The sequence below is a fragment of the Falco punctatus genome (genome assembly GCF_963210335.1).
Source record: "Falco punctatus genome assembly, chromosome: 7".
NCBI classification, from domain to species: domain Eukaryota; kingdom Metazoa; phylum Chordata; class Aves; order Falconiformes; family Falconidae; genus Falco; species Falco punctatus.
In genome coordinates this window covers 20,572,487-20,600,379 of record NC_137587.1, presented here as the reverse complement: position 1 = coordinate 20,600,379, position 27,893 = coordinate 20,572,487, and the positions used below count along the sequence as shown (strand labels likewise).

The 27,893-nt window shown below is 42.8% G+C and overlaps 1 protein-coding gene and 1 long non-coding RNA gene across 10 annotated transcripts in view; one reads left to right on the top strand and one right to left on the bottom strand.

The window, feature by feature from the left end:
* The window catches only part of RAD51B (RAD51 paralog B), a 431,140-nt gene that overhangs the window by 51,118 nt on the left and 352,129 nt on the right, over nucleotides 1-27,893 (bottom strand). The window lies entirely within an intron of this gene.
* The window catches only part of LOC308067544, a 166,607-nt gene that overhangs the window by 22,126 nt on the left and 116,588 nt on the right, over nucleotides 1-27,893 (top strand). For 2 of the 3 annotated variants that reach the window (XR_013929646.1, XR_013929647.1), the window contains one exon: nucleotides 192-27,832. This is a non-coding gene — a long non-coding RNA (uncharacterized lncRNA). Of the gene's footprint in view, nucleotides 1-191; nucleotides 27,833-27,893 lie in introns of those variants that run through there. The other variant, XR_013929645.1, reaches the window with a different exon arrangement.

Below are 27,893 nucleotides of genomic sequence, written 5' to 3'. Positions count from 1 at the left end.
TTCCGTTACTCCTAATCAACAAGTTGGTATGAAACAGTGCCAAAATGTATTCACAAAAAGTGTGGAATTAGGCTGTGATATGGTTTTAGGTCTGTTACATCAACATGGAACCCATGAAGGAAGTAAGTCAACTACTGACATTTTGCTTGACAAAAAAATAAAATAAAATTAATTTCATTTCATTCTTGCAGTCTTTCAATTCCCTGCCGTCTTCAAGGGTGTCATCAGAATCATGGGGGTCCTGAAGAAGACTAAAGAACCAGAGTCAAGATGCAAAACCTGAGAATATCATAACCTGCTGCCCTGACTACTATGGCTGTAACGTTCCAGTTCCACAGATGTAAGCAACACTGCCTGGTCCTCGGGATTCACCGAGCACAGTTTATGTAATGCTGGTTGTAACCATCTGCAATTGCACAACTTCTCTGAATTTGGTCTTGGAAAACTCAGTGACTTTAGGATCGCTGGCATTAACAACTGCCCTTTCCAGTCTGAGAATATGAACGAGGTGCTGCAAAGTTCTCATTTTATTATGAACAGAGATGGATGAAACGAGATGCATAACAAAGAAAATCTTTCACAAGCAGCTTAAGCACTGGATGTGCAATGCAGACAACTACATTTCAGCTCAAAGGTGGCTGCATTTGAACCACAGGGAAGTAATCCATTTATAAACAAACTTCTCAAGCATTTTGGGATGAACACCCTATACAGAATCAGTTACAATTCACTCTACTTCTGTGACAAACTCTCGTTTCATGTTATTGTTTTCCTGGTTTTGCTACACCAATCACACTGCAATTCTAAATGTCTTCACTATGCTGGAACAGCAGTCCGCTACATTCAAAAAAGCCAACAAAATAAAAAAAAACTTGTGAAGGAAATTGTTGCTGTGTATGCAGCCTGCTCATGCTCAAAAGCTGTTCATGTTCCATTTCTCCGTTAACAAATGGCTACCAGTAATCTGATGGCATTAACATGTTTTTGAATATTGTGTTCTGTTGCATGACGGTCATCTTCCATTCGAGCTCCCAGCTGCCTTCACTTTCTACTCTGATGCTCTCCTGACTCCACAACAGCTCACCTCATCAGCAGAAACAACCAACCTGTATATCAACAGTTTCACATTCTGGGACATGCCTACAGAAGCACCCAGCCATCCAAAGGGATGTATTGAGAGTTCATCAGCATTACTGAAGGCTTCAAAGATTCTTGGATGAACTGTGCAGTATGAACAGAAACTAGTTGATATTGTCGCTTCCTTTTTTAGTGACATCCCTCTGCTGTTGTATTGTGCTCTCACATTCCTTAGTTAAGCTTGCTTGAGGGATTTGATTTCACTTGGGCTTGAACTCTTTGTTTCCTTCCTCAAAGAGGATGCTGGAATACACCTTTAAGCACAGCAAATTTCACACATCCAGAAACTTTGCACACAAGGCCCTTACAAACTGCGTCCATCTGACCTTCCTTGTCTTTCTTAATACACTCAAACAAGGAAGGGGAGACCAGTTTAATACATGCATGTTTTGCACCTCCTGCAGCCCCATGCATTTTGAAGGCCAGAAAGAGCATTCTCTGCCACAGTAAATGATCTTGCATAGATGAGAAGCTTTGGTTTATAGAAAAAACCTGCAACTAGATGCTCATGTGACTGCAGTTTTACAAGAAAAAGCATAACTTCTAAGCTCTTGATAGTGAGGTATAGTCCCAAGCCTGGATACAGATTTCTGCTCCAGGAACTGATCTCTATGTCTACGTGCCTTCAAGAGGCCTTCTGAATACAGGAACATCTTTGTTTCCCCATTTTATAATACTCTCTTATAATAGAGGGGTTTAGAAAAGTTCATTTCTAGAAGCTTTTACAAATGTTAAATATCAGTTGTTTCAGTCTTGTTCTGTTAAGGTGATGGAATCACCATCCCTGGAGGTATTTAAAAAGAAAAGTAGATGTGGGGCTTAGGGTCATGGTTTAGTGATGGACTTGGCAGTCCTTAGTTAATGGTTGGACTTGATGATCTCAAAAGCCTTTTCCAATCTAAATGATTCTATGATTACAAAGTAGCCCTGCAATTCTTCCATCCTCTGCTGTTAAAAAAAGAGCTCTTCTCTTGCAGTCTTTACATTACTTTATTAAATTGTACAAGGTAAGTTTAATGAGGTAAGGTCCCTTATGGCTTTTTGCAGTTACAAAGTGCAGGAAGATGAGTGTTTAGACAGCAAGTAACAATTTTGCGAGTAAAAGTGAAGGAACCACTGACAAAAGGTTTCCATATATAACTCTCCCTGTCTGTACTCTCAAAGCAGTTGTCTGTGATAGCTCCTTTTTCAGGTTGTGTCTAGGACAGAACAACTCACATTCAGAAAGCATCAGCAGGCATGGAACACACACACCCACACAAGCGTTAGGTGCTCAAGCACATTCCCTGTAGCTCTTGAATTTCCCCCTCTGCAGCAATGATTCAACTTGGTGATGGTATGGTGAATGGATCAGGGGAAGAAAGACAATAATATTAGTATCAATATCAATATCAAGAACAGCAAGTAACACAAATGATGATATTAATGATCATTTGCACCAAGACAGCAAGTGTCAGGTCTAGTTGGGGGTTTTCTGTAAGGATCTCTGTGCATCTCCTGTGCAGAGCAGAAGCCTTGAGGCAGGTGCATGGGGATCTTCCTTGGGGATCGGGGACTTATGATGAGGGCAACCTACATCAGACAGTGCTCTGTACACAGGAGGGGTGTGGGCAGCTGGGGAGCCCCACTGGCTGCTGCAGTCAGACCTGGGGTCTGAGCTTGGCTGGAGGCATGGGCTTGTCATGCCTCCTCTGTCCTTCATCTGTCCCCTCAAAAGTCATGCTTGGCCTAACCATTATAGCTGCTCAGAGGTAGTGGTTCCCTTCAACACATGCTCAATAATCCCAATGGAACTGGGATTATTGCAGCAGTTTGGAAAAGAAGAAAAATATATATTACCAGGCTGGATAAAACATTAAGGCAGTGTTGGCTTGATGGGGGCAGAGCTCCTGCCAGATGAAGCATTTGCACCTGGAAATCCACAGGGCAGAAGATTGGTGCTGGAGCATTTGTGTTGCCATCAGCAGGGCAGCAGCTCGTCCGCACGTACTCAGACTCCCAGGAGGCCAGGGCTGAGGGCTCCTCAAGGAGGTCAGGTTTTATATAGTAAAGCAAACAGTTTAGCTAATCAAGGATTTTTTTTTCTTTTCTTTTCTGAGGCTCTTGGCACCCAGCCCTGTTACTTGCAATCTTTAATTTGTACTGTGGCTTCCTTTTCCCTGCTGCCTTCTCACTCACTCCAATTTTCCCACACACTTATTTTCTAACTTTACCTCTTATGGAGGTCTTAATTCATTTCAGACCCAAATTTATCTCAATCCTACAAAACACTGCTGTTACCTCACCATTTATTCCTGTGACTGCTATCACAAATTCATGAGCTTGAAAAGTTTATGAAAAAAAAAAGCGCCTTTTTTTTGTGTTGTAGAAAATAATCGATGATACCTCACATACTTACAATGCAACTTTATTCATACGCACTTACAGAAATTGATTGTGGATCAACTTAGACCTTCTTTTTGGTTATACAGCTGCCTAAGTCTCAAAATAGGGGTTTCAACTGGATTTTTTTATAGGATCTGTGTATGTTCAAGCTACACACAGCACTCACAAGCTGACCATGAAAAAGCCTTTTATCATATGGCTTCCACTATAAGGGAGCAGGTTCTGATGAAACAAAGTCACATTTTGGCAGATTCTCCCTCCCACTTCCACACTGCTAAGAAAAAAATGGAAGAGAGAAAAGCATTTTTTCTGGTTAGCACAGCTACCTAGTCCATAGCACTTACTCTGTGTAATTTGTGTAGAGAAACTGATGAAGGCAACATGCAAATAAACATCTCAACTAAAACCATAGCAAAATCCCAGTAAAAATCTACAACTATCTAGTCCACGGCGCAGGCTGGCTTGCTCAAGAGCTGATAATAAGATGCACAGGAACACGGGTGGAAAGTGACCCCCTGATCACCAGGTTCTGCCTCATGAAATCACCTTTAAATGACCTATTCAAGTGTTCCTTCAGTCTGTACACACTGTAGGAGCCACAACACACCACCACCCTGTAACAAATGCACAGCCTCCACCGCACATGTAGATCCACCTGATCTCATTTCAGGTAAATACTTCTCCTCCGTCTCTGTGGTTGTTTCTGTCTCCACAGAACTCCTCTGACTCTGAATGGAGCCCAAGTTGCCAGGGCAGCACTTTCCAAGCCGTGAAGCAAGCTGTGAACAGCTAACAAAGCCTGACACGCATTCCACACATTTTCACTATAACTGGCCTTCACAGCCACTTCCACGCAGGCACAGAAGGGTTTTAATGGATTGCAGTGAAGAAGGGGCTAAAAGCACTGACAGACTGAGCTAGCAGGCAGCGCATGGCCTGTGTGCAGGCCTTCTGCAAGGCGGCAGGTCACAGCCACGGTCCAGCAGACAGGACACAACCGGCTGTTGTTCTTTGGCGGCCCCTGCAAAGTCGTCCCTCGGACTGAACACTGCCACACGTTAGGAAGCAGATCCTGCCAAGACGTGCACTGCACACGCTCTGTGAGGCAGTCAGTCCAATACTTCTCATTAATTTCAGAATCCACCACTGAAGAAAACACAGCTCTTTATAAGGTGGGACACGTTTTAAAAGAAAACAGTTGGTCCAGATTCAAGTGGTATAAAGCTGCATGGCCCTATTAAATACCAGGGGGTGTTGCTGATTTATACCAGCTGAGAAGTTGGCTAATATTCTTCTGGAGCCACCACCTCTCCCATTCGTAACTGCCAGTAGAAACTCTGGGAAATGCTAGAAGAAATGAAAGACGGAGCACATTTATGTGAAAAAGTTTCGATGTAAAACAAATGTCTGCTCACTGCACAAAAGCTGAAATAATACAGCCGTTATTGGAACTGTGCTACAATAAAACAAGCTGGATGAGTCAACCAGCAGTGCATCTAATCTCTACCGGCTGCCTTTCCGGTCCCCAAGCTCCCCATCTATTTTTATCTCTTCTTTTTTTAATATACTTTTTGGTTTACAAGCAATAAATCTACAGCTCTTGGGTCCCCTGTGTGCACTCTTGCCGGCAGGCCACTCAGCATTTAGGATGTTACCCAGACCATTTTGGCTATTAGATCACCGAACATGGAGGCTAGAATTCAGATCCAAGAGACACTGTGGCCCAGAGAACATGGCAGTGGCTACTGATAGCGTGGGGCATGGCGAATATTTTTGCACTGAAGGCAAGCAGGCACCGCACATGAGCTGCGTGGCACACTCTTCAGGTGGCCAGGGAGTTAGCATGGAAGTTAGCAGCAATTTGCTCCTGGCATGCAGCATTGCCTGACGAAGCGGGGCAGGGGCTGCAGCTGCAAGACTGTGGGCTAACTGAGGGACCCCAGCCGTGCCACTGCCATTTGTGGCAGCGCAGCAAAACATGCTTGACTGATAGACGTGCATCAGTGCAGATGCCTGAGGAGCTTTGGTATGTGCTTGCTTCCAGACTTGCAGGAACACAGTTTCGGGCCAGTGCTCTATCCAAGGTCCATGATACAGCACAGGGCACATACAGAGAATACCGTGTGATGTGCTCAATGGTCATGCAATAACTAGTGGAAGAGCTAACACCAAAATGGCACTGGCAGTCACAGTCTGCTACTGTGCCTATAAGAAAACAATGCTGTTTCCTTTTTTCCATGGGTGGGGAGATTTTTAGTTAAGCTAAATGCATTTGGTCCACCTTAGGACCTTATAAGTTACCGATTACAGAGTGTAATATTTGGAAATGGAGAAAAAGACAATCCTGATTTCAGAATCACTGTGCAGGTGATGGGAACTGCTTTCATGATATGAGGTTTCGCCATTGTTGGCTGGGTGTGGTAGCACTCTCTTGAGAAAAGTGTGGGTGAAATTCGGGAATCACAGTACTCCTGCTTTATTTTTCTCTGGTAGCCAAATTAAGATCCTAGCAATGGAGCCATTATTTTTCTAATTTTATTCTGTTCTCTTTAATGGGTTTCATTACAAACACATACAACTAGTCACCTCGAGCTCATACATGCTGGGAAACATCTGTTAATTGAATATTAAGATAGCCAGAGTGTTATAATGGATAGAAACTACTGGGATATGATGCTAGCCCACAGCCTTCCCTTTCAATCCAAGAGTACGTGCTTCAGGGAGCGAGGGAGAAGAGTATATGAATTTAATTTCAGACATTCACTTTTTAGGTGCCCCCAAGGGACGTACCCATTTCCTATATAAGGTTTGGTCTGTTTGCAATTAAGCTCTCTTCTTTGCATATTTCCGGATAGATTAAAAATAGCAAAATCAGCTTATTCTTGGACTTCTGGAGATAAACAAAGCTGTTGCTTCCAGGGGTTTTAAAACACTGATCAGGCTTATAGATCTTGAAGGCAGAATTTGTCCATGAATTTTCTATGCTGGATAAACAAGAATTTCCAAAGATAGGAGAAAAGGTAGGAGCACATTTCTATAACTGGAGATCTTCTAAAGCAACTAACTTTTGCAGCTTTCATTTTTAAATAAAACTAAATGTTGATAAAAAGTTGAATATTCTTTATAGAGAAAGCTCAAGACCAGTTCAAACTTCTCCTACCACTCTCACAAGCAATGGATCAATTCCAGAGCTGAGAGGCTTGCTGAGCTCCCATTACAGTTCTCCTCTTACTCTTTTTGCTGTTGGGATTGCCATCATCAATCCATTTAATCCAAAATGTAAAGCTCGTTTTTGTGATGCAGCCATCCATTCTCAAGGACCTTGACAGAAACAACTCATTTATAATGGTGCCTAAATTGCTATCAGATGGGACCGATTCCCATACATCCCTACAGCCTGAGGTTGGACACACGATAGTGATCTGCACCTGAGCATTTCTTCCCTGCTGTTCAGGTCTCTACTCATTGGCAGAAATTACCTGGAACAGGGGCCATTTTCCAAAGGAGTGCCTGACCACTGTGTTGTGAATTTAAGTCTCCTGACAGTGGTTTTGCTGTCTTCATTTATCTTTTGCAGACTGCTTAGAAGTCAGTGGACCCTGATGGATCCATGGACGATGGGATGAAAATTACTGATATAGTGGTTTTAATGTTAGTTATTAACACTTTCTTACGCTGAAAACAGAACTAGGATTTAATCAAGTATAAGCAAAATTATTTGCCAGCTTTCCTAAAGTCCAGAAAACCCTCAAGACTACATTCAGCTCAGTAGTGGAAATAATTCTCGCTGGCTCCCTAGGAATTATGCTGATTTATTCTAGATTTTTATTTTATTAGTAGGCTGGATTTAAGACTTGGATTAGCATTGAACCCTTAATCTTGAAAATTCAATCAGGGCACACATGCGCCTCATGAGTATAATTTCTAATTCTGGTTGTGTTTGAGATTACTTATCAAAAAATCAAATAATCTGACTATCTGTTTACTGTCCTACAACCAAACCTTGATGCACTTTTAGTGCTTCTTACATTGAGAACAGACACGAGTAAAAAACAAGTAAGAAAGGCTGTGATTCCGCAACAGTATAATCTGACCTAAACCGTGGCTACATCAGCTCTGCCTCCTATAGCCCCTGATCACAATCCCCCATCTCCTTCCTTGTACCTGCACTGGTGCTCATCTAGCCTAGCAATAAATTGGTCCAGAGGATGGTGAAAACTAGTTTTTTGTAGTGTTAATTTTCAGCCAGTTTAGCTCCCTGAACTATACTGTTGCAGGGTCAGATACAAACTATTGTTTCTGTTGAGGAAACACAGAAGCATAGCTGGGCAATAGCAGCCCTGATTCAGATTGGCTGGAATGGATGTGGAACTGTACTCTTAACTACAGCTATCTGTGGGCCATGTTTGTTAAAAACATATGGGCACAACTTTCAAACAGTTGCTTTCAGCTTCAGTTGTTTAAAGATTCAATTTCCAAAGCAGAACTTTCAGACCAGTAGTCAGTCCAAGTCATTGTAAAATACATGGGCTATTTTTGGAGCCTCAGGTAAGGGGCTGACTGATAAAAGATTTAACAGTCTGACAGAGTGAACTGGATGGAGATTCTGGAAGATCTTTAGGACTAGGAACAAGCAGAAACCAGTAGATTCAGAAGACTGTGGACTGGGTATCAGCTTGATAGAACATAAGGACTGGAATAAAAAGTATACTGTAAGCTGGGACCAGGATACATTAATAGCAGAGCTGAGAACCCCAGGCTGTAAGACCAAGTCTAGCTAGGTCTGAGATGAACTGGCAGAGTTACACCATGGATGCTGCATAGACCCTGCCCACACAATGCCTGCTCTTACATGCTGGCCAGGACCTTGCTTTCAGAGTGCTGCACTGCCCCAACAGAAATGTAGAATGATACTGAAACCGATGATTCAGGAGGGAGAGAAGATTACATCACCACAATATGCACGCAAACAAGTGGACATATTTACTGTTGAGTAGTACGTCCCTTGAAAAATCTACAGGGCCATTAGTACAGAGGAGGAAAAATACATAGTTAAGCAAGATACAAATGAATGGTGGCCTACATCACCAGGCTGCTCTTTGTTCCTCTGCTGTGCAAAACAGTATAATGGCATGGGAAAGACTGGTGGCCCATTCCATACCTCCTATGATGGCAGGAGGATTCTTCCTTACCACGCTTGATTCCTAGGGCCATACAAGGAGCAGCACTCAATGCCATAATCCTTATGAACACCAGCAGCCTTGACAAAGTCAACAGGACTGTTCAGCAGGGCTGTTTATAAGAGCTCATAATTCAAAACCAGCCCCTTATTTTAGGGAAGAGAAGCATAGTAACAAGCCCTATTGTTCTAGCAATATAGGCACGGCTATTGAGGACCTAATAAAGGCGCTGCTGTGTGACAAGAGTCATGAACAGACCTTACAAAATAATAAGGACTTTTGTAAAAGCAGGAAAAAATGTGTTATAGGTTTTTTTTAAAATATTCTTTGAAATGAAAGTGCTCTTGACCCTCTTTGGCTCTCCACAGCATTAAGGAGATGGGGATCTTCCTGGCACCACAGTCTCTAAGGAGTCAACTCTCTGAACTCCAAATTGTGCTGCTGCAGATTTCCAGGACATTTGCTTAAAAAAAAATTTCCCAAACAGAATAACCTCCTGTCCATCAAGCAAGATTTCACAATTACAGTACCAGGCACAGAGAATTCTGCCTGCTTGGCCCACAGCCACACCACGAGCCAGCAAACTTTCTAGCTCTCACAAATTAATTAGGTTCAGGTCAGGTATGTGACTGAGAGAACTCCAGGGAGGGTGGAGGGTGAAGCAGGAAGCGGTGCTGATGATTCAACCAGGGATCATCTTGAAGACATTTGTTGTTTCTTCAGAATTAAGTTTTGGATGTGAAAGGAAAGTGATCTTATTTCTAGGAGTACAGAAAGGGAAAACATTCTGGTAGAAAAATGAAAGTGGGAAGGACTCTTTATTTAGGAAGTAGGGAAACAACTGATTCATTCATCATAGATTTTACGATGACAGCTTATAGTGTCTAACAGTGGAGTGGGACAGGTGACAAGAACACAAACCCACTTCCAGCTCTGAAGACAATCTTTCTCTCTAGTAAGAAACCAGAGTTGCAAGGAAAATAATTCTGAAATTTCAGCACACAAAAAGACAGCACAGGAGTGACTTTAATCAATGTCTGCACATGCAATTAGAGGAATGAAAAAGACTCATTGCTGGCTTTTGTATTATGGTACTGCAAACCTTTAGGAGTATACCCCTAGGGCTATGCAGTGCTGCTTTGTGCCATTCTGTACTGTGAGGAGTGGCTGAAGTTTAACACCTTTCCCCCAAAGCCATAAAATTACAAGTGAAGGTTCACAGCAGCCACAAGCAATATGAGTTCTGTCCTATCCCAATACTGCATCTGGCTCCTCAGAAAGGCTGCTGCCAAGTTAAAGTAATGCAATGCCAAAGTACTCTCATATTCTCCATTTCTTGACATCTTAAAATCACAGCTTCATCGGAATTCCCTTGGCCAAGTATAAGGCATTATGCTTAAGGCAGAGTGACCAGAGAATAGGCTGTGGTCAGTATTACACAGGTCATCCTTGGTTCTGTAGTGGGTCTTTTAGATAATGTGACTCTACAATTAGTAGATGCAAAAAATGTCCAAGGGAACAAACTACTATCTGGATAGTGCTCATCAGCTTTCAGCTCCAGCTTTTAGTTGCCTGTGCCAGCGCTCCATTTGCTATGTGACATGTAACTGCAATGACTGTTGGAAGCAAAACCAGAAGCAACATGGCAAAGCAGTGATGGTGAGAGATGGATGTGAACTTCAGAGGATCAGGTATGTCTCACTCCATCATGTGCAACTCGATCTAGGTGAACCTGCTTTAGTGGTGGGTTGGACTATCTCCAGAGGTCCCTTCCAACCGCGACAATTGTGTGATGACCTGTGATTCTGTGATTCCACCTTTGGGTGTTTCAGATATGTTGGTATAAGTGTGTAGGACCTCATATTAAGGTTAGCATTAAACATCAGAAAAAAACTTTTCACTGGGAGAGTAGTACAGTACTGGAACGGGTTACCCAGAGAGGTGGTGCAATCTCCATCCTTGGATGTTTTCATGACTTGGCTGGACAAAGTCACAACTGACCTGTTAAGTGCTGGCAACAGCAGTGCTCTGAGCAGGATGTTGGACTACAGACCTCCAGAGGTCCATTCTAACCAATGTTTCTATGATGCTATGTGTGTCTCAGATCCCAGAGCTGAGCTGACAAACCATGTTTTGGAAGGACTCTGTAGGGCAAGAGGCCATGGCTGGTAACATCTACCAAGCCTGGGATGGTTGGAATGGTTTATGCAGAGCAAGCTAAGTGTCTGAGTGTAGACCTCCTACACCTACGTGTAACACCTCCTCTTGAATGGAAACTGAATGGCAGAGATACTGTGAAATTCTGCTTATGAGGTAGCAGTACTTATGCAACAGTGATGCTGCTCAATTCCCTTATGCAGCCAAGGGTTCAGCAAAAGAAAAGGTGTTAGCCTCCTGCAGTGCTCTTGTGACACCCTTTTGTAGCAGTGGTGAGAGCAATAGTGTTAGTGTGTGCTACTGGCATGCTGAGGCATTGCTCAAAGAGGCTTATGGCTGAGTTACAGGCTGGCATATACCTTAACTTCTTGTTTCCTGGTTTTAAGACAATTATATCTAGCTGCTTCCCACATTAAAGGGACCAGAAGAGACTGTATTCTTGCCACCACATAGAGAGACAGATTCCAGATTGGACTGGCTGCAGGAACATGCTGGAGTCATGCAAAAGCTGATATTCAGTGGGGACGCCTCTATTCAGACTGACAGACATAGTAGAAATAGGCACAGAACAGACAAAATCCTTTCTACAAAAACATCCTTTGCACAGTTCTGCCACGCTTCATTCATCCACAGCTCTTTGCTTGTTTGTTCCTGGCACACGTTTCTCCCCACCCATTCAAAGCCAGTTTGCTGCAGCACCCTCATCTCTGCCATTCCTTTAATCCCTCTCATAACGCCAACATACTCCCCTCTTTCAGCACAGAAATGTCAAGCAGATTTGACAGGGCCTGAGAAATTCATATACCAGTTAGTCATAGGGAAAGCCAAGAGAGTGCTGGCCCCAGGTGAGAACTCCTCCATTAACAAAGCCAAGATGAGATGTGAACATGTCTCTGAACAAATTTTCTCTGAAAACTGCGAGTAGTGTGGCTCAACTCACAGTGAACAAATGGAGCTCAATCTAATGACCACAGCGTATCACTTGGAGCTACCAATGTGATATAGAAAATCTTTTCCTTGAACAGAGCCCTAACCACAGTATACGACAGCATGACATGTACTGATACGGACTTTCAAATGACTACAAATAACATTTCAGCGATTATGTTCTCTTGTTTACTGGCTTGAACAAATATTGAGCAGCTGAGAATGCTTTGGTGAGAGTCTGAATCTTAACATGATACTTTACATAGGCACAGAAAAATATTTGAAGAATGAGACAATTTTGGAAAATGCTGTAATGCTTTTAATGGGGGCTGTTTCTCAGGAACTTTTTGCTGACACAACCCTAGTACCAGGACTATCAACACTTCCTGGGACCCTCAAGAAGCACGAGGCAACTTCATCATGCTCTTAGCTGGCAAGAATGTTTGAGATTATTTAGGGCAGTAGATCTTGTGCTCCGCTATACACAATCATTATATCTATCTCTAAACAACATATGTTTGATAGCCATAAATATATTCATCTGTTTTCTCCATAGAGAATTCTAAATATATTTAACAGAAGCCTAAACAATGAAACTATGATGGCAGTTAAATCATAATCACACAAAATAGCAGGATATATGCTCAAAAGGATTCTTCATGTCAAGTCAACAGAGACTAAAAGCTTCTCACACCCTACAAATACAAAGAAAGAACTTTATCTGCTTCCTAATAATGACACCAGGATAAACTCTGTCCAGTCTTGCATATATGTAAGAAACCTTCTCTTGATACAGCTCCTATGCAAGGGCGTAGCTCCAACTACAGTCTTATGCGCTCCTGTTCTGGTTCCTCCAGAATTGTCCATTCCATATTAATGCCTAGCTGCCAAATCACATTAATTCCATAGTTGTATCCCTGTCATAAGCCATTAGTTCCACACTCTTACTACACATAATACATACATTCCACATTCTTTTCCTTAATATGCAAATCTTTCCAACCATAGTCCCCTTTGTTTTGGTGCCTCTCAACCCACCAGCATATGCAGGAAGGCTCACAAACGGATTCTCCGTGATATATTCATACGTGACCAATGTTCTTTGTGATTTGTATGTGATGATAGGAGAGATTTTGAGGTTTGCTCCCAAGCCTCAAATTGCTTAAGTATTGCCCAGATTCCTGACCCCTTTCATCTGTACCAGGTGGTTTACAGTGGTCATTATGAATTTCCTTTCAAGGCTCCTAAACAAGAACTGACTTTGTTTACAGTAAAAACTTTTCCACTGGCCCAAAGCAGTATTCTGAAACAACACAGAGGCTTAGGTGAACAACCACATCACTGCCACCACTTCCTGCTGTCAGAATCTCATCAGGACCTTACTGGACTCACGGCTATTACTTGCGTTCCATCAGCAGCAAGAGTTAGAAATACTTGCTTTAGGAAGAGCATCTCCTTCTTTTCACATAAGTTGTCAGTCCCAACGGTTCCCGCCTTCCTTTCCTCCAAATACTTTCCATTCAAAATCAGCAGCTGGAATCTACCTCACAGTCATCTGGATGTTTTATTTGGTCCACAATGTAGCACAATAGACAAAGTGACACTGTGCCTCAGCAAAATTCAGGTTGTTTCACTTCCTTCAGCAAATTCTGTTATGCCATGAGGTTGTGGAACTCCAGACCTATACTCCGATTTGTTGACACAACTGTAGTCAATAGAGCTGGCAAAGCCCATGACAAAACTCTTTACAACTTCAGCCCTGGGGTGTGAAGCCAAATTTTGCCATTTGAAGGGCATAACGTACTACACAATTCTTCCTGCAATTCCTCCTACTCTCCCAAATGCAACGGCTGGCACCATCTCTCTTTGATCAGAAAGATGGCTGAAGAACAGCTGAGGACTTGGTCTTACCAGCCAGATTTATCACTATTCTTAATTTGCATACATGCTACAGTGACGTGTTCATTACATATGCTTAGACTGCATGGCTGAATGCTCATGTTATATCAAGCTGCAGATGATTTTACAGCTGGCTCTGCTCCTTGAGCACTGGGAGCAGCTCTTGTGCATTTCTGAAAGGCAGACTACAGCCGAGCGGCTGGAGCTGTAATTCTCCAGACTGATCTCTACCCCCTCCCCCTGTGCCCCGACATTCTTTGCTGCTTTGTTTATGCTGTAGAAAACATCTGTGAGGGTATAGGGCCAAGGTGAAAGATTTTGGCAAACAGTTATTTTTCACAGCCCAGCTTAAAGGGAAAATATGAAGACTGCCCCTCCTCCTCAAAGAAGGGGAAGGGTAGGGTTGAGAAATGAGATCCGAGTGCAGCTGGGCCAAACAGCAGACTGGCTGTCCCACTAGCACCTTTAAAGTGAAAGGGAATTGTTTTTTCAGTAGAATGAACCATGTTGCAGAACAGGAAAGGTTTAACTGAGAGAAATCAGATCCATTTTTAGAGGAACCGGTTAAATAATTGTATCAGGAAAATCTTGGAGATGTTGAGATGTGTTGGGCTGAGCATGATATTTCAAGAGAATGCATAAATCATGCAGCAGAGATTGTTTAAAACCAGGCTGACATAACAATAAAAATCTGTAATAGAAAACACCCCCACACTACTAGGAGATGGACTCAATTACACTGCAGGTCTTTTTCAATGTTTAACTTCTATGACTCCTTATAGAACTGGGGCCCTGTAAGGGGAAAGAAAAAAGCGGGCTTATTACCTTTGTTGATTAACAGATTGACTTTCTCAAGCAATAAAGTACTTTATAGGCCTACAAAGTATAGGCCGTAGGTAGGGAACTGCAGATTTCCCTGACAAGCTGTAGTTTATTACGCATGTTCTGTCTGCAGCGGTGCAGAGAAGCGGATGGCAGCACATGCCGCTTGCAGCTGCCTTTCTCCGATCAGCTCTGGAAGAAAGGGAAGGAGAGACGAAAATTCCTGCTGGGAAGTGAAGGACTTGGATGACAAGGAGATTCCAGATTTGCTTTAGGGACCTGCAAACAGGCAGGCACCACTTCATTCATCCCTGAATTGCAGCCACTCCTAGGTGAAACAGCAAAACCGTTTCCAAAACAGGGAAGCTTAGGATAGGAGGCGAGGAACGGTATGTTATTGTCTAACAGGAAACTGGAACAAAAAAGTCAGGAATCACTCAGAAGCACTGTGCTGCAAAGATAAAGGAAAAGGTCCGCCTGGAACTGAAGTCCAGCTCAGTCCCCAGTCACTCTCAGGGCATTCCCCCTTCCTGCCATGAAGCCAGCCACTGCTTACTTACAAAGAAGCTCAGCTACTGCCAGATACACCCCACTGGGATGTAGCAGCTACATAGTGCCCAGGTTAGACACAAACAAAGCTATCTTAAAGCTTTGAGCTGAAAGAAACACAGGCTGAGTGCTTGGGATCCATCTGTGATCTGTCACGAGCAGTTGAACAGCTGACCGGCGAGAGGCATGCAGCCATGCAAGCACCCACTGCCTGTTCCACTCTCCCTCTGGCTGCCCTTCACCCAGATCTAGATAGGCTCCAAATTAATTTTACAACCTGGAATGCTGCTAACACAACCAAACTATGGAAGAAAAGCTCGTCTTGAGGGAAGGCAAAAATCAGCTCCCTTCTCTGTCTCACAGCTGTCCTCTCCTTCTCACCATGTGGTCCTGAAACCTGGGGCTGTTCCAAGCACTAAATGCACTGGAAAGTGTATCCTTGGGCCAGCTGTGATCTGATCATGGTGCGTTGGCTATGGGTGAATCAGAAACCAAGTGATAGCCCCAGGAACAATGTGGCCCCTTGTTAGGCTTCAAGAATGGTCATTGCCTTCAGCAGCCCCCAGCCAGCTTTCAGGAGAGCAGGATGCCAGGAGGGCTTCCATAACACCCTGTATGATCCTTTCCCACTAACCCTGTGCTGAACTACAGCTATTTTCTGTTTTGAATGACATGCTCCTTGTGTTGTGAGAGACTTTGGGTGGGGGTTGCTGCAGCCTCTTTGGAAGTGGATGCACAGCAAGCCACAGCTGATACTAATATTTATGTGCAAGCTGCTACAGGGCAGCCCCGGCAGCAGCACCTGGGACCACAGTTCCCCTGAAATCCCCAGGGCTGGAAACCTCCTGGGAAGCTGCTTCTCATCAGCCCCGCAGAGCACTCTGTGCATTGCACAGCTCCATCCCAGGAACCAGATTTTATCTGGCCTCACAACTTTGCTGATGTTTTGTAGGCTTTGTACTTAAGTAAGCATTATGAAAATCAGCAATGGCACAGAGCCGGAGTTGTCATTTTTCCCAGCCCATCTCACAGCTAGCTAGGCTGTTGCAATTCTCAGGAGCAGATGCTGCAGGAAGGGGGTTAGTGGTGGGACAGGGCTCAGTCTTCTCCCAGGCAATATTCTGAGGGGGAACAGAGTGCTGTCCAGAGTGAGAAGAGGCCATGGCCAACACACATTTGAGGCAGTTTATGAAAGACTGCAGAGAAATTTAATCCTGGTGCATCAACCAAGTGTCAAAATGAATATGTCTTTGCATTTGTATTAAAGTAGCGTGCCAAACCCCCAGTCAGGATTACCCACTGTGTTTGGCGGCACGGCCCGATCTTCAGGGTAAATATGTTCTGCCAATCAATTCCCACTGCAATTTTGATCAGACACAACATTTTTCTTGCTTCCTGCCCTGAACAGCTGCCATGTTGTACCACAGCTGCATTTCAATAGTGGATAAAGGGTCAAAATACATTGGTGCTAGCGAATCTCAGTGTAAATACAGATCTTAACTTGGGATCCTTCCAATTAAAAAAATACTGCACTGGTGCGAGGCACTACTAATTGTTGATAAATAAAAACTAAAGATTTGTTCTGTGCCTTTTGCTAGTCCAAATTGCTTTATAAGCTAGGAATATTACATACCCTTTATAGGAACTACTTGATCATTACCAAAACAGCCATTTGCCTGGTGGGCAGCTCTTATGAGGATACCAGCACCAGCTCACAAAAGAAATAGAGCAGAAAGTTAATTTTCCTGAAAATTAGTATTGCTTTGGATAGCTGTAATAAGTTTCTAATCACGTCCAAACTGACTCTGCAGCTGTGGCTTAAACGTGTATATACTTTTCCACTCTACTGACTTCTGCTGTGGAACTTCATATTTTGAGCTGAAACATCCCTGAAGCTGGCCCTGATATTCCAGTGTACTTCAGCTGCACCAGAAGTGAAATTTGCCTCGCTAGATCAGAATGTAAAACTTGAGACCTAAGTAATTAAAACACACAGTGAGATGTGTGCAGAGATGAGACCTTTTATGAAATACGCGAGGCAGCAAGAAATATATATTGGGCCATCACAACAATGAATACAGGGTACAGCAATTGAGTATAAAGCTGGTAAAAATCTAACATGAGTAAGTTTTACTAAAACTTAATCTCCATTCTACAAAGAGAACTACCAAGATTTTCTTGATGCATTACACTCAATAAATTTGCTTTGAATAGTTGTATGTGTGTGACACAGAGAGAGAGAATTAGGTTGGAATGCTATAAGGATGTAAGCCAAGCTCTCAGCATCTGGAAAGCAGAAAGCAGAACTATATTTAGTGCACAGTGACTTGCAATAATTGGGGGTGGGGGGGGTGGGGGGACAGGAACAAAAAAAGAGCAAGAAAAAAGAACAAAACTTAAGTTGCCAGTGTTAGGCAATTAAATGAATTATAAAGAAAAAAGAACAATCAGGCTGGGAGAAGGATAAATGAAACCCTGGGGTATATGTTATTATAAGAACTTATATGAGCAAAAATGCTTGTATAGAGTTACCAGACATATTTATAAACATGCTACAGATAATGCATACTTCAGTATAAATACCACCTCAAAGAATTTCTGGCACAGAACAGTTAGGGCATTGAACTCTGCTGTACATTCATTTCCTTTATGTGGCTGAAATGGCCTAAATGCATTCCTTAGTTAGGCATGGGAAACTTTTTCCATAAGGTAACTAACTGCATCTGCATGGGTACTCCATGGCGTAACTGTACTTGGTTATGAACATGTTACGAACCCTTTGCAAAGCACGTGTAGGTTACCATGCATTCTCCTACACCTACTTGTAAACAGCACAAGCACCAAGTAAAAGACTACCTTTTATAGATGTGGTACATTCAAAATAAAAATGGTTTAACACTTTCCAAATCCCTTACTGCTGTTGTAAAAGCAGGGTGCTGAAAAACCAAGTTCCCCTTCCATTGCTTGCACAGTTTTTGTTCTGCCTTTCGCTTGATTTAAACATTTCAACAGCTCTTCAGTTCACTCTTGTTTCCAGGCAGTTTCTCAGACCTGAGATCCCAGGATCCCAGAGCCTCCATCTTCAGCACTTCAAAGGATATCCAAGTAACAAATGAAACATACTTTCATTAAAGCTGAGGTGCTGATCTCAGGCACACTGATGCTGTGTAAAGGATAACAAAGATGAAAGTAAACAGTACTACTGGCAAAACTGTACAAAAATGGTCATATCCATAAATGCCAAAGTATTTTCTGGTGTTCAAATTAATCTAGCTTTCAGCTTCTAGGCAGCAGTATGCTGCCATGAGATTTAAAAAAGTGAGCAGAAAGTGCTGCCTCTGCACAGCCACCACACCCTTACACTTGGTGCAAGACAGCAGATACCTGGGGCCTGTGAGTGGGGAGGAGAAGCTGGTGCTGCCTGTGGTGCCAGGCAAAGAGCAGCCTATCTCCTTCGAACCACAGGCCAGAGCAGCACCCATTTTGAGAAGAAGCTGGGAGTGCTTCTAAGATTTGGCTGTTTTAGTCATTAGTCTTCACTTCACTTGTATTTACAAACAACAGAGAAAAAAAAAAAAAGACGTCTTTCTGCAATGGGAAGTTTGGAAGGAAGTCACCAACCAGCAGCCATTTTCCATCTGGCTTCAGGATCGGCTAACATTTGTAGGGACCTGTATATCCTCTTAATTGTAAACTTCAGGTTGTGGTTTTCTTTAAATTAGTGCTTTCATGTGCCTCATGTACAGGTAAAGGCTGCTTTGCAGATGCACTCTTGCTTGCTTTCTGTGTACTCATATGTCCTACAGGGCTGTCCCTGAGGTGAAAGAAGAGATTTTATTCCTTGTATTAAATACGTAGTTTCTAGGCTAGACTCTGCCAGCTAACGTACCAGTGTTTGTGGTATATATGTATATGAACTGGAGCAAGACCAAATCTACCCACAGAAGGTGCTCAGCTGTAACTGAGGTACCTATTTTACACTGTCCTTACATGCTTTTCACTAGTAATACAATAAATGTGTGTAATTTAAAACAATGAGCACTTTTTCAATGCAGAACAAGGAGTGACAGAAGCACTGTATCTCTTTTTAGAGCCATGCCTATCCAGCAGCAGAAAGGATGGGGGAGTAGGTACCTTTGGTACCTTGGGAGCAAAGCGGAAACAGGGCAACATACAGGATTCACAGAACCAGAAGACAAGGATGACGAATCAAATGAGGCAGAGATTGAGGTAACAGCTACAGAGACTTAACAATAAACTGTAGCAATGCCTGTGATGCAGTGTGCAAGGGCGATGTTAGAAAGTCATGTAAATCATTGTATCAATCCTTACATTGAGGGAACTGGGGAGATAAGGACACTTGACTTGCGAAGTACAGAGACTGGAGCAGAGCTCTGCAGTGGGATCTGACTTGTCCTACGAGGTGAGATTACAGTGCCTAAGACAAAACACAAGAAGACGCTGCTGCTCTCATTAAAGGTGACAAGGAGCTTTTTCTTCCTCACATTCCCCTCAAGCAGAGCACTCACACATGTCCTGTTTTCAAGGAAAAACATATCCGTTTGAGGTATTATAAATGAAAGCTGGTAAAAACCCCTGCTATTATGACCAGGTAGATTTTGATACACGTTTTGCATTCTTTGGGCTCTGAGGTCCTGTTCAAATCAGAAGTGCTGTCTGCAAACACCCCGCTGAAGTCAGCAGAAGATGAGGATTTACTGTAATCACTACAGCACTGGGCAGTGAACTAGGCTCGTTCCTGAACTGTTTCCTAAGAGATGTTAACAGCCTCAGCTGGGTGCTCTTTGTAGTTCTGACAGAGGTCAGCTCTGTCTCTAAGCACAAATCAGAAAAGTAAATCTAGTCTAAACAATTCTCTGTACTGTTCCAGAAGCAATTAAAGGCACTTTGCTTTGTGTTATTTCCCCCAGGTGTGAGCAGACACTTCCCACAGACAGTATGCACAGCCAGAGCTCAAAAAGCATAAACTCTTTGCAGAGGAAAAAGCAAAAAAACCCTGTTGCTTTGGGCATGTAAGACTGAACTGGCCAAAACACTGCAGGATCAGCTTATCCAGGCACTGACTACAACCTGTACTTAGAGAAAAATGGGGGTATAACATTTCCAGATCAACTTATCTAACTCCATCAGGCATTGTTAGCAAGGTGATACTGACAGATTAGATATCCATTTTTATATTTGGTATTATTTAGCTAGGAATAAAAATGTAATGTGCTCCATCAACATGTCACCTAAATTCATGACAGAGATACTGGCATGCAGGAAGTGAAAAGCATCTCTCATCTATGAGCAGCACCTTTGTGAACCAGCAATAATGTGACAAGGACAGAAAGACGTGAGTACAAAGTGAACTCTCACACATTTCGAAACAATTATCTTTGGTAGGTTGTATCCTTGTTCATGATTCTCCAAGAATGGAATAATAAATACAATTACTTTTAAGTATTCCTATAGTATTGGGTATACTTGCTGTTTGTAAAAACTCCCACTGGTTTTGCTAAGAGCTGGTACCAGCAGTCCTGGGAATTCAACACACTGTCCAAAACCCTCATATTCCCTGATATGGCTCACACCATGATCACACAGATGTACGGTCACAGCTTACACAGCAACATGCACAGGCAGAGGAGTAGGTAGGACAGCAGTAACTTTCCACTGACAAAAATGTACCCTGAAATCTTGGCCTTAGTCTGTGGCTACAAACTTTAATCCCTGGTTTTAATAACGTGGCACCTAACTGCAAAATATTCCCAGAAACAAACTCCCAAAGCACCTATTTATAGTATTGATAGTGATTGGCAGAAAAGCAGGACTGGAGCACCCTTGCTTTGGCATAGCCAAGACCTTCTGCATGCTAGGAAGTGTACCCGCTATTGTTAAGGGATGCCAATCGCACATGCTAGCACCAGACACTGTTCTGCTGCAGCCCTGCAGATTTGTCTCAGGTTTGAGTAGTGCCAAACACTGCTTCTCCCAATCTGCTCTTGAATGGAAACCCTTTTCACCAGTGGCTCATCCACACCCATTGCTACTCTCCACCAGCAGCAGCCAGCAATTTTCCTAATATGGAGAAGGTGTAGGTGCATAAAAATGTATTTTTATCCTTGCAAAGATAAGTCATTCTTTTACTGCACTGTGACTCCGCTGGTCACTACCAGCCGCAGAGTCCTATTTCATGGACGAGAAGATCACAACTAGCAGCAGGAAGAAGAAACATACACGTTGTTGCACCCAGCAGTTTGCACGAATCACTCCAGCTTCTCAGTAAATTCCCAAATAAAAATCTATCACAGTGGTTTTGCACAGGAAGAAGCAAGGCACAATTAGGGGCCTGGACTTGGTGAGGCTGTGGAGAAGCCTCCAACTGCAGGTTATGTTCAGAAAGCTGGAGATACCAATCTAGAATGCTTCTAAAAAGCAAACCAAAACTTTCTTCTGTCTGTGTCTCCTGTGTAAACACCAATAACCCTTAACTCCATCCTCAGGTGGGTTTATTATTTACCATTAGATTACCTTTATTTAGCATGGGAAACTGAGTGCACAGGTTTTACTCTATGCAACCAATCTGCTCTGGGTAGTCTGGAACCTGGAAGAAAGGTGTCACCTTGAGTGGTATAAAAGGAATTTTTGGCACGTGAATTTAGATTCTCTAAACCATAATCCACGCTACAGCCCAAATTCCTTGCTGTGGATTATACCAGTGAAAAAGGGGGTCCCAAGACTTCTATGATAGCATAACATCAGCTGCTGGATCTTGGCGGAACTGGCATGAGTTCTGTGTAACAGAAATTATTCACGTGTTTTCAATATGGTAAAAATTCTTTCTCCACTCTCTTTGACAGTGGCTTGGAGGAGAAGTTAGGGCACAGGGAGAGAAGCTAATTACAGATATTTGGCCCTGAGGTGCCAAGCTCTCATTTGTAACAGAACTACACCAAAGAATTAATCCAGCAGAAGATAAAGTACACACAGATTTATTTCAGATTGTTTTCTTATACTCATCTACAGGGGAGGGAACAGGCAGCCAGTTATTGTAATCAATGAAACCTTAAGCAGGAGGAATTCTCTACTGGCTAGCTGACTGCTCTAAGGCCATTTTATACTTTCACGTGGCTTAATAGACCAAAGAATCAGAATTGTTGGATTGTAATTGTACCAAATTAAGCTAACAAATATTAAGGATTCTGGTTTCATTAATAGTATCCTTTTGAAGCTGTGAAGAGTCATTTAATGACTTATGTATTCACTTCTGCCCAAGATCCCAGCTGAAATGAAAGTCAAAAGGATCACGCCAGCCTTCAGCTGTTATCATAAAATCATTACAGAACATTGTATAATTAAGCCCTATTTGCAGTTGCATTTTAAAACACATCCTGACCTGGCTGCTCTTGACTAAACTTGAGATGATTTGGCAGCATTGTGTGGGATTACACGCTGAAATTAGCTGAATGTGTGCAGGCCAGGCTGGAGGTGCTTTGGTTGTGAGATTCAGGACCAAATGTGCAGGCAGGAGCTACAGCTTTGTTGTGAAACGGCAGGAACAGAGCTGTGAGAAGGAAGTTTGCGGAGTACCTGAGAGTGCTGCAGCTGCCTAGAGCTGGCACTCCTGCTCTTTCACTTTCCTGCCCACCAGACATGTCTAAATATCTTGAGAAAAACAAGAAGCAAAACAATAGGTGACTGTAGTGTGAATAATAAAAGCCTGGCTTGCGTCTTGGAACCTGACTGCTGCTCTTAAACTGCCCCAGCTGCGCTCTCACGGTCCAGGATGTCAGCACAACTGCTCCAGTGAATTAATGCCTTGTGTGCACTCTGGGGCTGTCTATGGCACCTTTTATAGACTGTATTGTAAGACTGGGGTGGGTTTCTGGGTCAGAAGGTCAGCACTACCTCTCTGCTCCAGAAAGATAGGTTCTGTAGGATGTTATTCCAGCAGCAGAAGCAAAAAAAAAAAAAAAAAAAGGTAGGGTGGGTGAAAATTATACTTTGTATGGGATGTACTGAGCTGTCAGTAGTACAGTTCTTTGTTCCTAGCAGGAACAGGTAGGGTAGACCTTAGAAATAGTCACTGACAGATCCTGAGGGATTTCTGGAAGAGCAGAAAGTTTTCTAAATATGTAATAGACTGTATGACTGTACAAGCTGAATCAAAGTTAAGTGCCAGATTAGTCCTGGCTGAAACTCCATGGATTTCAGGCAGCTCCCTGCAATGAATTTGTCCCTACAACACACTACAGTTATTCTTTCAAAATCAGGAGGCCTCATGTGTCCAAATCACTCCCAGCTAATATCGGACTTCACTTACTGTGTGTTTTGATTCTTTAGCATTACTGAGAGAAGATGAAAAAAGATACTATATAACCATCTTAGGTATTTTTTTTTTTGTAACTGCAGTCAGTTCTTCAAAGGCTGGTGTGTTGTCCCACTGCCAAGTACAACAGCACAGTCTTTCCTTCCCTCCTCTTGTTCCCAGTGACAGATGAGCAAATCATAAGCCAGGTCTGCTCCAGACCGTGTCTCTTTGAGTACCAGCCATCTGAAAAGGCATGTCCTTCCACCCATGTCAGTGCAGTCTGCATTCCCATGGTTTCTACTCATCTTGGGTCTGGAGCAGAAGAGTGAAATCACCAGGGCTGTTACTCCAGTGCTTTTCATCAGGTTCAAGCCTACTTAAAACAGGCACAAAAGGGAAAAGAAAACACATACTCCTTGCTGATTTATCTATTAATACTGGAGAGCAGTTGTATCAGTGATATTTTAGAGAAGGATCAGACACCTTCGTAGTCAAACAGCATCATCCACCATATGGCAGTAGATGAAGGCTGCCTTTTGCCTCTCACATTCACTCTAAGTCCTTCTAAATCACCCCTGCCAACACAATACGATCTTTGAGGATCATTAACATTTGTCAGAAGAGCAAACCTCTCACTTACGTAATAAGTTAGGTTGCACCAAACAACAGGTATGAAAAGTTCCCTGGGGGAAGACACCTGCAGAGTCTCTTCCTTGACCTTCAGCTCTCCTGCTCCTACAGATGGATGCTGTTTGACTCAGCATGACATTAGCAGTACATACAGAGAGTATGTGTCAGGAACAAAACATTAGCTCTTCTGAAAAAGCAGCACCCTTACAGATTCATTTGTCAAATGATGCTTCCTTCCAATTTTGATCAAATGAAAACCATTCCTGTTTAAAATAAGAAACAATTGAATACATCCCCCCACTCACTCTCTTTGTGAATATGTACACCTCAGAGAACAAAACATTTAAATAGATTGTTGTTGGAAGCATTAGTCTCTAGCAGTCCCTCAAAATACTAAAAACACATTAAAAATATTCTTCTAGGTCCCTTTTAGGTCCCCTCAGCACAGCCTGGAGCCCACCGTAACTCACATATCACTGTAAAACTATCTCTTCTGACTGCAGTAGGCAATCTAATTCAATGAATTTCAGCTAAATTTAAAGGTAAATTCCACCAACGCTGTTACACCTAAATTCTTCTCTGATTTCCCTAGCAAATATAGATGGGACTTCCCAAGGAAACATACACAGATAGACTTCTCCATAAGGATGGGGATTTAGATGTTCATTAAAGACAAGTAAAAAGGAACAAGCAGACGAGGAAGTTCCAGTATTTATCAGGTCAAATGTTTACATGCTACAGAAGGGAAAAGTATGCTATTGATCCCAGTACAGTAGCTTTCCTCACATCCTTCAAGGCTCATCTGCTCAGTGTTATCAGGCACTCCCGTTATCCTGGGAGATATAGTGGCTGACTTGCCAACAAAGTGGAGAAAGGCCACTTGAAATCTTTTTCTTCCTCAGGGAGGTATGGTCATACTCTCAGAGAAAACAAATCTTCACACGGTACATCTCCCCAACACCATTCATGTACTAGCAAGCATGTATTTTACACTGGAAAGAAGAGAAGAATTTTGCCACTTTAAATAGTTGAGTGAATTTTTTCTTCTGCGGTCAGCTGGGGTTCTTTGTTGGGATTGCACTGTGGCGCCCTTCCATTACACGTACGTAGTGGGAATTGTTGATTCATTTGCTCTTCTTTCAATCCACAGTTAAACTTCTACCGGTTTATAAAAGATCTGCAGTTTGGAGAAAAGGCAAGAGGGAGCCTGGCTGTGCTCACACTATGCAAAATGACTGATTTATGTGGCAGCTCATGGGACTGAAGGATTGGGCCCAAAGATTCAGTAAGTCACAGGAAAGCCAAAGAAATCAGGTGCCAGGAGGTTTGGAAGCTGAGATATCTAGTTACAAGAGCATCTGCCACTGTGACAGGTAAAGTCTGAAAGCAAAGAGGGAGGTTCTGGTTTGGAAGGAAGCAGATGACACATTATCAGTATGGTGCTGGACAGATACAACTGGATTTAATCAGGGGTACATCTTCTTATGAATGGCAACAAGGAGCTGTTTGCAGACACAACTGGATGAGAGAGGGAAGCAAAACCCACATGACATTCAACCTGCCTGACAGAAAATGGGACCTGCACACTTGCTGTGGGACACAGAAGTGCAGCCCTCGCTAGTGGTAAAAAGAGAACTTCTGCATGAAGAGATCACCTCACTCAGCTTGAACTACTCAGCTCGAATTGCATTGAATCATGAATCCCTCTTGACCTTCCTGGTTGCCCTGGCTCTGCATGCACTGGTGAGCTCCCTACTCTGGAGCTACGGTCCAGAAGTATTTGGGGAGTGAGCAAATCTAATTTCTCCCAAATGTTCCATCTCAAAGTAATGGCATAATACCTGGCTCATTCTTTCAGCTCCACCAAACAATGACTGCCAGGAAAACAGCTTACTTCAGTCATTCCTAACAAAATACAGTTAGCTCTTCAACACACAGCCTTATTTTTACTCAGTTTAACTGCTTCTTTTTTGGTGCAGAACTTTGTAGATTCCCCTGGTTTATGCCAGCTGCAGTCCTCCTCTGGAGAGCAACTTGCTTCTTAGGAGGAACAAATAATTTTACATTTGGAGCATTTTACAGCTGGAGCATTTCCCGAGTCCTCTGACTTTACTTTTTTTTCCTGGCAGCCTGCATGACAGGACACAGGCCGCCACCTGCCAGGCAAGGTACTGGTTTTAGCTTTGTCTCTCAAACCCCTGACTTTCTGTAATCTCTTCTAGTGAATGATAAAGCTGGATGAGCAAAGTAACTATCTCACTGCGTTGAAGATAGTCGGAGTTGCCATGTAAGTACACTGATAATGGACTTTAAAAACCAAACAGCAGTAAATGAGAGAGTTTTTACTTCCCTGCCAGAAGTGTGCGTCCCTCTGCTAGAGCACTGCTATGCTAACAGCTAGGTGGGCACCATGTATATGCAAGGGCTTTGAAGCAGGAGTTTGAGCAGTTATAGTGGCATGTAAAGATGGGGAAAGAGGGAGGAGGTCTGGAAAATCCTGAAAAAAAAGCATCTGGTGCACACAGGAAAGTTTTCTCTAGTGTCAATCCCTTTTGGTGCTCTTGATCATTCATCTGTGGTGAACTGACCAAGACCAACTGGATGGCCACACTCTGCCCAAGGACCATCTCTGCAGGGTGACAGTGAAGAGGTCAGAGCAAGGAAAGGAAGCAGGAATCTCTTGAAAGTATCATAAAAAGGCTAACTGATTCCCCTTTGGGAAAATACTAGTCATTAAACTGGTCTCCACCAAACTCAAAATGCCCCATGGTATTTTCTTCTTTTTTAAAAGGGACCTGTACACTGTTCATAGACCCTGCTACAGTATTAAAAAGGGAGATACTCACTGGCTGGTCACTCTGCCTCATGGGACAGGGTCTTGTTTGTGAACATTCCTGGGACTCTGTGTGGGATGGGAGGTACTGTACAAAATGGGAACCAATAGCTTAACAAATAAGGCATCAGACTGGATCACGCAACATGTGGATTCAATTTCTGACTCTGGTACAGACTTCTATATACCACTAAGAGAGTCCCTTCACTCTTTCACTATATTCCTTCTGAGTTAAAAGACAGTAACACCTCCTCACCACATAGTAATACTTTACCATGTAGAAATTCATTCCTGCTTGTACTCAGTCCTGTACTAGGCAAGCAAACATGGCAAAGACGAGAGTGTCTGCACTTGTATAGCCTAAACAGTCACTGCAAGTCCCCTGAAGGTTTCTGATACCCAATCAATTACAGAGTGTGCACTGAATGGGATTATTTAAGCCAAAGAGCTTTAGTGGCAAATATGGCCTTGCACAAGCTTCTGCAGTGCTGTAAATCTTGCTTTCAATGATTTTAGCTTTCATGGATTTTAAGTGATTAAGCAAAAGTGTTACAATGCACCTTCAAATGGCCCTTAATAAATAGGTTTTACTTTAGAATGGGTTTCTTACTGAGTCTACCAAGAAATATTTGCATGTGAAATGAAGAAATTTGAATGATTGAATGGTTTGTTTATTTTAGAAGGCACTGCAGCCACCCACCGCATGGCTGAGTTTCCAGCACACCAGTACTGGATGCCAAGGAGCTTCAGGAAGGGAAACAAGAAACAGAATGGGAAACTGAGCAGCTTAGCTTCTTTTGACATTAATCGCCAAAAGTGGGCAGCACCACTGAAATAATACTGTATAAAATCTTCTCTTAACTCAGAAAGCTTACTGTTTATTTCATACTCCAGTGTCTATGCACAGAAATCTTAAAACATTGCAGGAAACAACATTAACTCTACATTTATAAAAAAAAAAAAAAAGAAGTATTGTCCATTAACATAATTAGTAGGTTTTGGACCAAGAAGTTGCCATATTACTATTGTACGTCTTCACGTATTCAAGCAATGCTTTTTT